We start from the raw sequence: 12,086 nt of genomic DNA, 5'->3' as shown, positions 1-12,086 counted from the left end.
TCTGTATCAGAAAGCATCTGCATTTTATTATATTTCATCCTTGTGCCAAGAAAGGAATATGTTTTGGAACTTCCGAGCACCATCATATAATTTTCATTAATAAAAGGAGGAGGGAAGTACCATCATCCAGAACTTGAAATGACCTTAGAAGGGGACCCGTGCAAAACTGCACAGAAACAAAAGATCTGGACTAGCAGGGCCCAGGTTATGCTAGGTGGAAGTTCCTTGGATGTTACAACAATAATGAACAATCAGTACCAACGTTTCGATATTAAAAAATGAAGGGGGGAAAAAAATACTGATTACTCATAGAACATAAAATACTGATATCCTGTAGTAGCCATATATCAGCTCAGCTTAAGTACGTTCAGCAGTATAACTAAAACGAGCCGTGGCTGTTTTTTAAAAACCTTGCAGGAGAAAGCAAAGCCTTTAAAGCATTTCTTATTATCATTTATTTCTAGAATAATCTGTGCCAGAATTTTCCACTGTCAGCAAAGAGAAGGCTGAACCAGCCTTTTTTTTATCTTCTTTTTTTTTTTTTTTTTTTTTTTTGGCAGAAATAGCTGTAATAGTGCAGCCACAAAAACTAAGGAATTCCCTGGCCTTTCACGGATGTTGGCAAGGCATTAACAACACCTTGCTCTCTCCTCATCTCATCCTTGCATTTGTTTTTTTAGTAGTATAAAGTGCATCAACATGTGCTGGCAAGTATCTGGTGGTCTGTATGGAGGAGATGTTCTCTCCAGTTACAGAGCTCGGTGTTGCTGGAAAAGCTGTTTGCTATACAGAAGAGTGAGCTCAGCCCGACTGGTCCCTCCCTGTCCTGTTTTCTGGTGACATCTATTTTCTTTGTGAATTTAGGAGATCATTTCATCTACCTCAGTTTCCCAATGTGTAAAATATTATTCGTCTCCATGAGACCATAATTATGGCAAAGAGGTCAATCAGAGCTCTAAGCTGAGAAGTGCTTTGCAAGTGCAAATTATTTTTCTGACATGGACTTTTCTGCAAAGTTATGTAGCTAATATTTCAGCTTCCCCCCCACCCCCCAACCCCGTTTTAAATTGTTATCTTGAAAATGCACAATAGCAAATTTTTACCAACTTTAGCCAATCAGGATCAGCCCTCCCAGATAATGTAAATACAATTAGTTGATTTAAAGCACATTTCATGTTATGCTTATCTGCTAAGTGTTTCGGTTATGGCGTTCATACAGAATGAGTCACTCATACATATTCCTCAAGGAAGACCCAAAAGATGGAAGGAAAATACAGCCTGAGGAAAAAGTCTATAAAGATTTCTCGCTTTTCTAATCCCTTCTCTCTAATGTTTCTTTGTAAATTTGTCAGATGGGAATGAAATTGCCTCATAACTCTCCAGACGTGAAGAGCATCACTGCACAAAATTACGTACTTGTCAAAGCAAGGGGAAATTTATGTTGGTGTTCCTGAGATGTGATTTTATTCAGTCTATTTCCTTTGTGCACATCATAGCAACCAGAAAGACAAAAACAACTAGTTTATGTATATCTTCTCTTTTTTTTCCCCCTTTTTTTTCACCTCTGGTGAATTTTTTAGCTTCTATTTTTCCCTTCTGTTTTCTTATCACCCCCCCTCCTTCCTTTTATCTACTGCTTATTGCTAGTGACAGTAAACTTCCATCCAACAACGCTGTGATGAGAGCAGCTATGATTCCACCAGCACCAGGCAGTTCAGACAAGTGCTACAGTAATTTCCCTACGGAGCGCGGAGAAAGGTGTGGCTTGTCCCTGGTTAGGAAAAATGTTGGTTTAGAAACCTGCAACTTTTCTTACTGGCAATCAAATTATTATTTAGATCAGTACTTTGCATTATATTTTAGTATTGTAATTTGAACTCTGTGCATTTTCACTCCAAAGATTCTGCAGTAACCATAATGATTAAACTTACTGAAAACTTCTTCCGATAATACCTAAGTCCAGGTTCTTTGTGCTATTTTGAATAATATTGTTCTCGGGGGGTTGTGTAGTATTTCTTCCTTTAGTTTAAAGCTGTTATTAAATGACGTCTAAAGCATTAGGTACATAAACTCCTCTGAATTTCAGCTACTTGGGGCCACGACCTTCTCAGACATTAAAAAAATTTAAGCTTTTTAATCCTCCTATTTGTGTTTCTTCAAAACACCTAAGATGGTTTTAAAACCAGTATTAATGGGGAGAGAAAAAAAAAAAAAAAGCCAACAAAACCAAGCTCTTCAAAACATTATTCATGATGGATCTGTTAACGTCTTCTAAGGAACTGGGATAACGCATCTCACCCAACAGGGCAAACAGGCATAGGATGAGAGAGATACAGATCAATCTATACTTCATCTCACCTGTCCTAAGTACAGGCCAGGGCTTCCCCCCTCTCGCATGCACCTATTTCCATCAACTGTCAAGGGGGGGGTCTAGATGACCAGCATAGCCCGGACATCTTTTAGGTGAGATGAATCTAGATGCAGGTGCCCAGCCAGCTTGGTTTATTTTACTCCACGTCACTCGCCTGGGATTGTGTTAGATCAGATGCCCCTCCATCCATGTTTCAGGAAGAGTCAAGCTCTGGTTTCATTTTAATTAAATAACAAACATAGTTTGGCTCCTACAATCTGGCCATATATGAAGCCTTGTATAACTGAAGATAAACCTAAGTTAATAAAAGCAAATGCCTCCACTTCTTTCACCCCCGCCCCCCTTTGGAAATTGGTGCTCGTTTCCTTACATATATGTAATGAATTCTGAGAGTGCTACAAGGGTAAACTTCGGTTTGCTCACATACCAAGACATGTCGTGTATTTACAAGTAAAAGAAATATTCTCAAAATGATGAATGTGGTGATACAAGACTAGGTGTTATGCTGAGGATGTCATGATTTTGCAAGGCAATGTTAGGAAAAAATGATTTAACTGGATGTTAAGTTTTCTGGGAGATGGACTGTGAGGTTATTCATTATCTAGCAAAACAGACTCCTAATGTATGCTTCTAAGTGCCGTTACAGTATAAAAAAATCATAGGTACTAAAGCCCAACTTGGCTCTGTCCCTGCTAAGAAAGCATACGTAAAAAATGTATTTGAACTAGTTGTCGACCCGGTTTTAAGCTGCAAAATCCTTCTTATGGACTCCATCACCAGTTCCTGTATGAAAAACACCAGGAGGCTATAGATAAGGCAAAGTCTGTGCAGATCCTCGTAATCAAACATCCTGTCTCTTTTTATATTACTAGGCTCTACAGCTTTTTGTATGACCTTCCAAATATTACCCTTATGCAGTCAAAACCAATCTCTCATTGTATACGATCTCCAAAAATAAATACGTGTTGTAGTATACAGAGTGATAAAAGGAAAGGTAGTGCCTGCCGCCTTCGTTACCACCGCTACGGAACACATTCAGGCTGGTACTAGCAGTGAAATAATTCACAGCTGAGAACAGTCAATCACAGAGTGTGTGCCGGGACAGAGATGCTTTATGCTACCTGTTGGACAAAAAAGATGAGTGTATTTCTTTTGCCTTCATCATGGTCTGGTCCTGTAAGTGTCTGTGTGTGAAACAGTCCTTGAAGTCAATGAGCCCTTAATGCTGTTGGTTAATATTAGATATCTATCAGCATTTTACCTTAGCGATGGTGTAAAATACTGGCTTAGAACAATGAAGAAGAGTTCCTGGAGTCATCCCAATGACTTCTTAAAGCAATTTTCCCTGCGGTATATGGGGTATAAAATTATGATGGTATTGATGGAGCTGGGAGGCTGGTCCTAGCAGCCTTGATCAGGGGCCTGGAGATCCCGTCAAAAAGCAGCAAAGTAAATGCCAACCCACATATTGTAAAGTAACAAGAAGAAATTTTATTATTGCTTTTTTTCCCTTTTGTATTTTCCTTACCATTTTGATCAGATGTACATTGTTTATAACCCCTAGTTTACTGGCCCCAAATATCATTACAGCGCCTGCACTATGATATATGTTTGGTTGTTACCCTTTTAATGGATAAAAAAAGATTTAAGTACTTCATTCTGTTGCATTTTGACAGCTGTTAGCCATCATTTTTCCATTCACCTGCATTTAGCAATCCCATAAAGGGAGGCAATCTTAGAACTAACAAGAGCTGGGCACTGCAAGGTGATAATTCTGTATCACTTTGGCCTATAAATACCTGACAGGCTTTGCGCTGAGTCAGCAGTCTGTAACAAAGTGGCAGCCATGCCCTTTTATCTGTGTGAGTGTTTCACAGCAATTGGACTATCAGCCCCTGCAGTGAAAATCCATAGTATCGATCAGGCTATTTCTCCACTGTAATTCTTTTGTAGGAAATCCCTGATGACAAATTTTATCTGCACCACTTTTTGATTGCTGGTTTGATGTAAGCGATCTCCAAGGGCAGAGTTAAGCTCCTGGCCGTTCCACATTATCAAGCACTAGCTTTATTTACTGAAACTACAGTTGTGGTCACCAACAAAAATAAAAAAAAAGCGAGAGAGAGAGAGAGAGAGAGAGAGAGAAAGGAGGAGGCGGAGGAGGCTGAAAATTAAGAGCAAAATAATATTTCAAAATGCAGGAGCGAGGGGGAGAAATCAGTTGCATCAGCTACTTGATTCTTAACCGTAAGTTATAAAAGCATGTACTGCATTTATAAACACATAGATAGTAGAAATATGCTTTGATGAAAACGTCTACATGACGTAGGTCTGTATCAGAAAAGCGGAGTGGGTTTGGACCTGATCCTGCAAGCTCTTGTTCATCTGAGTGATGCCACGAGTCCCCCTAGCACTGCCCTGCCTTGAAAGGACCATGCACATCAGTAAGCAGAAAGAACTTGATTTCATCCTATTTCCAAACTGATAAATACTCCTTCTGAGCTGCTTCACATGTCCTTACTGCAGTACGTCTCAGGCCACACAAGGGCTTGCTGTGTGATGAGACCAGGTTTTTCTGTAGTCTCGAGGGCTGCGGAGCGGGGGTCTGTTCAGACACACATTCAGAAGACCAGATGCTCATGAAAAGCTTATATCTACAAACCTCTGGTTTAAATGTACTTTCAGTAGAAACCTGTATTGGTGATACCACCCTGTGGATTAGTTTAGGCTCTTTAGTCTACAAATTTAACTTGAAAATCCTACAAAAAGTAGTTCAGGAATTTCTGGGTAAGACTGAGAAGCATCAGATATTATAGAACGCAGAAATGCTGTTAATGTGAGTTCAGATTTTTTTCCGGTTTTGATTTAAATGTGGGTTATTGTCTCAGCAGAGTTATTATGTATTATCCCTTGGACACCCTCAGTTTCTAATCGTTCAGTTCCTGATGAATGAACCCTTTACTCCTGTACCCTTAGGGAAGTTTTCTCACCGACAGTTGTTGCTGTAGTAGATTGGTGTTAGTATGACTTTGCAGAGATGTTTTCTTTTTTACCCAAGTATAGCAGTATGAAACAGTGAAACAGTGCCTTATGTTTTTATTTAAAGCACTGAGTCACCGACATATCCCAAACATGGCACGTGCAGTGCAGAATTGCTTAGGAAAATAGTCTACCTCTGGTTTGTTTTTTCACCCAAAACATGTTAAGCACAAAGTTAAAAATTTCTTGCATAGCAATGAGTTCTCCATCGACAAAATATCTGTTTGTATAGCTGGACTCCTGCATACAACTGTCATTCTACCAAAATGCAGTTGCCTAGTAAACATGTATCTTTGGATATACGTTTGCTAAGAAACATATATTGGATTAGGCATGGAGCCAGACCAATTTCACGACTACACCTTTGGAAAATTGTCTGATTAATACTGAGAGGAATAATTGCATGTAAAGGAAATAGTAAAGATTACCCACAAAAATGGATTTTCAGCAGATAATGTGAAATACTTTGTCCATTTGGAACCCTATCCACTTCAATCATTTCCTCCAGCAATAGCTCAGACTAAATAAATACCAGTTAAGTACTGAGAGTAATCGGCATTATTTGGGAGAAATTATTTTGGCTTTTCATATGGTTGGGCACATTGAAAGTCTGAATAAATTCAAAATTTCAGTAAGTTTGATTCATAAAAGTAGAATCATAAAACCCAGAGAGAGACAATAAGATTTTTCAGGGGGAGCTGAATGAATTTCAAAATCAATGAAATCCTTTATTTAAGTTTTATGGACTACATATCTCTGTCCAAGATTTTTGACATAATACAGTGAACAAAATTCAAAGCACACTGTTTCGCCCAAAGTCTGTTATTATTACTGAATTATCATAAATCCCAAATACATTGCACAACACTTTCCTCTAAATTATCATCGGGTAATCATTCATCCTTCTTTATACCCATGAATGTAATTTTGCCCTGTGCTTGAAAGGTTAGTGTATTTGTGACTGGATTGACCAATGTAAGATCTAATTCATTAATTACTGGTTTGGTTGATGTTCAACCTTGTTTTATAATAAGGCATTTCAAGTGCAGTTGCCTCTGGTACCAAATTGAGGAGAAAGCCTCTTGGGTAGTGCCTACCAGGATAATGCCAGCTTTGATATGTTGATGACATATTTGAAAAAGTATGTGACATGGATTGTTTATTAATTATTTGGATTTATTTATTTAATATTTTATCTTTATTTCTTCCTGATCAAAAGTACTAAATAGACATCAATAGAGACTCCTTTTGTGTGTGTGTGGTTTAGACAGGTGTTCGCTTGATGCTACATTAAGACCACCAACCCATGTCACTTAAACTACTGAACAGCCATCAAGTAATAATGACTTCCAATTACTACTAACCTGAGCTAGAGTTGAACCAGTGACCTTGAAATACTCTGTATCCCATTAACAGTTCCCTAAGCTGTCCAGTCCCATGGTGTTTGATTGTTCTGAATACAGCAAAAGAGCTTTCCTTCATTTTTCTTTATTTCATTTTTTAAAAATGCTTAAAATTAGGGGTGGATAGGTATCGAAATACTCAATTTACAGATTCTCTGTATCTCTAATGCCATGTCTAGAAGAACAGCTTTCATTTTCACTAAGAATACCTCCCGCTGAAATGAAATTCTCTTTTCTCAGTCCTTGATGCCTTGTCTGTCAGTGACGTATTTTGCACACCTAGATCTCAAGAATCAGTAAAAGCTGCCACACTTCTGCTTTGCATTACATTACAGTGTGGTCTCAGACTCTCATGATGAATCCTGGTATATCCTCTCTGTCTTAAGAGCATGTTAAGAGCTGACCAGACAATAAGAAGCGAGCAATTAAACGCTGTTTCTGTTTGTGGGATATACCTCATTAGATTTTCTATATTGATTAGATAATTTTTCCCCCTCTTTTTTTTTATGCTCAAAAACAGGTATTTGAGTATTTGATATTGTCACCAAGTCAGTTACCGTGCTGGGCTGTTAGATACCAGCATCCTGTGCCACAGCAAGTGCTTGCAGGGAGGGAGAGGGTGGTGGGGGCTGCAGGCTCACCTCTTGGGCTGGTTTAGCCTCAGCTTGTGTGTTCAAATAGGTGACGTGCTAATGGTAGGAGCAAGGCCAACAACACCTTTGTACTTGCATGTTAAAACACAAACAAGTTCTGTAGCATCCACCCAGCTGTAAGGATTTGCCAATTCGTTTGCACTTTTACAATGTAAAATAGGTTCAGCTGCAGCACTTTGGTGTACCTTTGTGACACCTTCTGCAAAGAAAAGGTGTCAGATCATTATGGTTTGTAACCCACCACCTGCCTGTCTCGTAGCCGCATTAAGAGAGCCAGTTGACATTGCTGGAAAATTTTATCCCAACTTCTTCTCCAGATCTCTGGTGCTTTGGGGAAAATGCAGTGTTTTCATTAACATTAAGATAAATCTGGAAAGAGCACAGACATTAATGCAGATTACAGGCCAGAAATGCTAAGCAGTAACAGCTTCCTTTGATCTACTGAGATACGTCAGCTGTAAATATTTTTGCATTTCTGAAAATCAGCACTGTGTAGCCCTAGTCCAGATAAACGGGGAATTTAGCCATAAAAATCCTGGTACTCCTGCTCTGCCGAGCACATATAAAGTCCTTTCCCAAACCCTGTGGTTTGGGTCTGATTCTGGGCTGATACAGAATGAGCCCCATTTTGATGAGGATGAGCAGAGCAACACACCCCGCGCAGCCAAGGTAACGGTGGGCTGGGGTAAGCAGGGCCCTCTTGGGGGGACTCGTTTCAGAAGATGTTTGCACCTCCAACTACCATGGTCTCCTTTAGAAAATGCACCAGCAGCAGCCACCCTCTTTTAAAACACAGGAAGAGGCAGGAAGGTCTGTCTTTGACACAGTAACTCCTCCTGAGAGTCCTTGCCTGGCAAGCAGCAGATCTGAGCTGAGCAGCTTTGACATCGGGAATTGAAATGCACCAGGCACCCCTGGTAGATGTACGGCCTCTCCCCTCAAACTTTAGTTTATTTTGCATAGAATAAGGACAATTTCCAGTTTTCCTGCTGAAGTTGTGCTGCTGTGCAGAAAGAAAAACAGATTTAAATGCCAGAAAGAGACCTACAGGAGCTTCACAGGTGGGTACATACCTTGGGGAAGGACCTTCTGAGGGCTTGGTGTCCCTCTGCCAAGGACTGTTTTATCCAGTAGTTTTCTGCTGTGAAATGTCAAACCATTCTTTGGCAATAATCATCAGGATAATTGGCGATAATCATCAGGATATAAAGGCACGTGCTTTCTTTGTCCACAGCCTTCCATCCCCATCTCCCCCTTTTTTTTAGGCAAGTGACACTTAAGATTTTCTTTCCAAGTCAGTTACTGTCTCTGGTTGTAACAGCACTTTCCAACAGGAGGGAATTAAACCTGGATCCCCGACCTCCACCTGGAGTGTTCCCACCCTGTGATCCGAGTGTGCACCAATGCAGTTTGCCAGCTTCAAAAGGAAGAACATAAACCCTTTCCTCCTGTACCAAAAGAGATCAGGAAATGGTTTTGGACAGTGGATCCTGAGCAGGAAAGACAGGAACATCATTCTTAAGGGCAGGATTTAAGATTCAACCACGTCTTTATTATTTCCTCATTGGCTCGACTTAGGCTTCTGCTCTTCCACTGTGGCACTGGGTTTGGCCCTATTCTCAGGGGCCTTGTTCCCCCCATATACTTTATAGTACGTTTAAGTGCCTAAGTGTTATATGATTTTACCAGAATAGTCTCAATTTAGGCTTCAAAATTGAATCCTTTCTTTACAAGGACTTTAAGATCAGCAATATAAAATACTAGGCTCGATACGTGGGAAATTATTCAGGCTGGAATTTACAGCAGAGAGATGCTGCTCACGCGCAGGTCTTTGATTTACCCCTGAAGAATGAAACAACTCTATTGCAAACAGCATTTGGGAAGTAAGATGTTTTCTTCCCTGCTCCAAACTTGCCATCTTGATGGTGTTCCTGGCTGCACATAACCTTTGCCTACAATTTTAATATGTGACAGCAAGGTAGGTCCAGTTTGGCCAGGTCTAAATAAATACGCTCTCAAAGGCAGTGAGCATTCCTTCAGGTTGTTTTATCTTGGCAGTTTGTATCAGAGAAAACTATTCCTTTTAGCACAAGGGTACTTCGCTTGAGCAAAACATGGCTATAGTAAATGTATCTTGCAATGAAATTACAATGATGAGTTAGTGAGGTTTTCCCCTTTAACACGCGGATGATATTAATTATAATTGTAAACGGTATGTCAGGTTTCATCAGACCTGTCTTCTACCATCAAACAAAAATAGTCTAATGTCAAATTACTGAAGACTCCCAGCTGCCGGAAATTCCACTTCCCATCTCCGAGTGTTTTTCTTTACCACAAAATAACAAGCAAGCCCCATGTGTTTGTATCAGTCCTGAAAGTGCTGTCTGTAAAAGTCATGTCATAAGCTCAATCAATCACTCAACATTGACCAACACTTCGGTAGATGATCCAGAAATACTACTTACCGGGATTATACTTCAGGAAATAACATATTGCTGGCTGACAGCAGCAGCAAAATACTTTATAAGGAGGTCAGATAACCCAGAGTTACCCAAGTAGGTTCTGTCTGTAGCTTCTGGGGCTGCGTCTATTCACACCCCCCTAAGTATATGCCACGAAGTGCCATATGGAAACTGGGTGGTGGGAAGAGCCCTGTGAGCTATCTGATGCCATGATTACACACAACTGCTGATGGCGAGTAGTTTATGGTATTCCTTACCTTTCCCAAAGGAGCGCTGGACTTCACAGCAGAGCTGTAGATATATAGTTAGATACATACATACATACAGCAGAAAGGATGCTCACTGTAGGGGGTTACTGAAGCAGGGTGCGTTGATGCAGGTGGAACTGGGGTGCTGCCCAGCACTGCCAATACACCAGCCATCCGCAGCGGGGGCTGAAGCCTTTGTGTTGCCAAGGTGAAGTGCAGAAGCGGTCCTTGGTCGGGCTTCTGCCCCATGGCGAGCCTGCAGGCAGCCAGCAACGTTAGTAGGTGGAGAGTATGTCAGAGCAGCACATCTGCAGCTGCACTTCGGAAAAACTTTTCTGGAACTGTTTTCCCAGAAAACCTATTTTAAATAGGACTTTAACATGGATCTCTTAAGCCTGGGAATCAAATAACTTGCACAGTAATTTTTAACCTAAATTACGTTACTACTACTAATTATTTTTCTAGAACTAAATTCCTAAATATAAGTAGAGTATTTATTAATTTCTTTCACTTGCTCATGAATATACATATTAAATTTTCTGGATATGGACATAGCTCACTAATTAATCAATCTGTTATGGAATAACAAAATGCTACTGACCGTTTAGATCCATGGAGAATACAGCCTGTGGATCCTAAGCCTGTCCTTTCTTAGACTGGATATTCAAAATTTATAGATCTGCCAGTCAAGACATAATAAAATGCAGAAACATGCTTGTAAAAAGAAATGTGATATTTACTGTTCACCCATGTAATATCTTCTACTTATACATCTCTCTGGAGGGTAACTTGATGTTACTGGAAGTGTAGTTTTCTTAGACATGCTTCATTTTCCTCTTTTCAAGATCTTTTCTTCCTTTTTGTCACTTTCTCTTTCTTTTTTTATTTCTTAGATCACCTTTGGAAAGTGCCAGCCCCTTGATAAGAGTAGCATTGCAATAGTAGAAATTAGTAGTATTGGAGACATAATAGTGGGCTTATTTTAAATAATTTGCAATATAAAGCTGAAGAGCAGTGTAGAACGAGCATGTTTAAGATCACTGAGGATTTAGATTTCAGTTATTTGTGCCAGAGTCAGTCTGAACACAGACTTTGTGGACATCCACCATCACTACATCAACGTAAGTCAAGTCAGAATTGGGGCTTTTCAGTGGAGCTTTCCTGCGGATTTAAGCCAGTCGGTAAGGTTCTGGCTCTGCTTCCTAGCAAACGTTGGGAACTGCAGAACTGTTGCTAACAGGTAAGTGACTTAAATGAGAGGTCAAGTAGCTGTAACCAAATGAGAATACAGTTATGAATTTAAAATCCTCATAACTTGTCTCTGTTATTCTAGCTTACTGTATGTATAGGAGCCATGAGGTCTCTGGTGTCACATCTGTCTGCATACATAAGTCTGTCTGTATATGCACATCGTATTCCAGGTGCTGCAATGCTGAAAGGATGCCAGCTTCGGGTCTTAGAGGAAGCAACAGCGTGTTTTGCAATACTCAGTAAAACTAAATGTCATTTGATGATGCCTGTTGGTGAAAGAATAGAGAATACGCCCTGCCACACACTGTAACTTCAGGTCTCCTTGCTTTTATCACTTTACTTGCTTTTATGATGTGTGCAGTGGAAAAAAAAAAATCTCCTGTGAATGGAAGTCTAGCTTTCACTGCAAGGGTTATAAAATGTGGAGAAGCAGTACAGGCCCCTCTGCTGCACGTAAAAGGTGTTGCCTATGTGGTCAGCCAGCTGCGGAACAGAAAGGGGATGACTTCTCACCACAAAACTAGTCTCCATAACAATTTATATAATAGTTTGGGGAAATCCCTGTGATGGGCCAAGGAAGACGCAGCGGATCCACTCTGTTGTGAAGCTCTGCTACTCAGTGCAATAAATCTGGAGGAGATGTAACTGCTCCTCCAGCA

This window comes from Falco cherrug, chromosome 10 (genome assembly GCF_023634085.1).
Source record: "Falco cherrug isolate bFalChe1 chromosome 10, bFalChe1.pri, whole genome shotgun sequence".
Lineage (NCBI taxonomy): Eukaryota > Metazoa > Chordata > Aves > Falconiformes > Falconidae > Falco > Falco cherrug.
Note: the sequence above shows the minus strand (reverse complement) of the source record.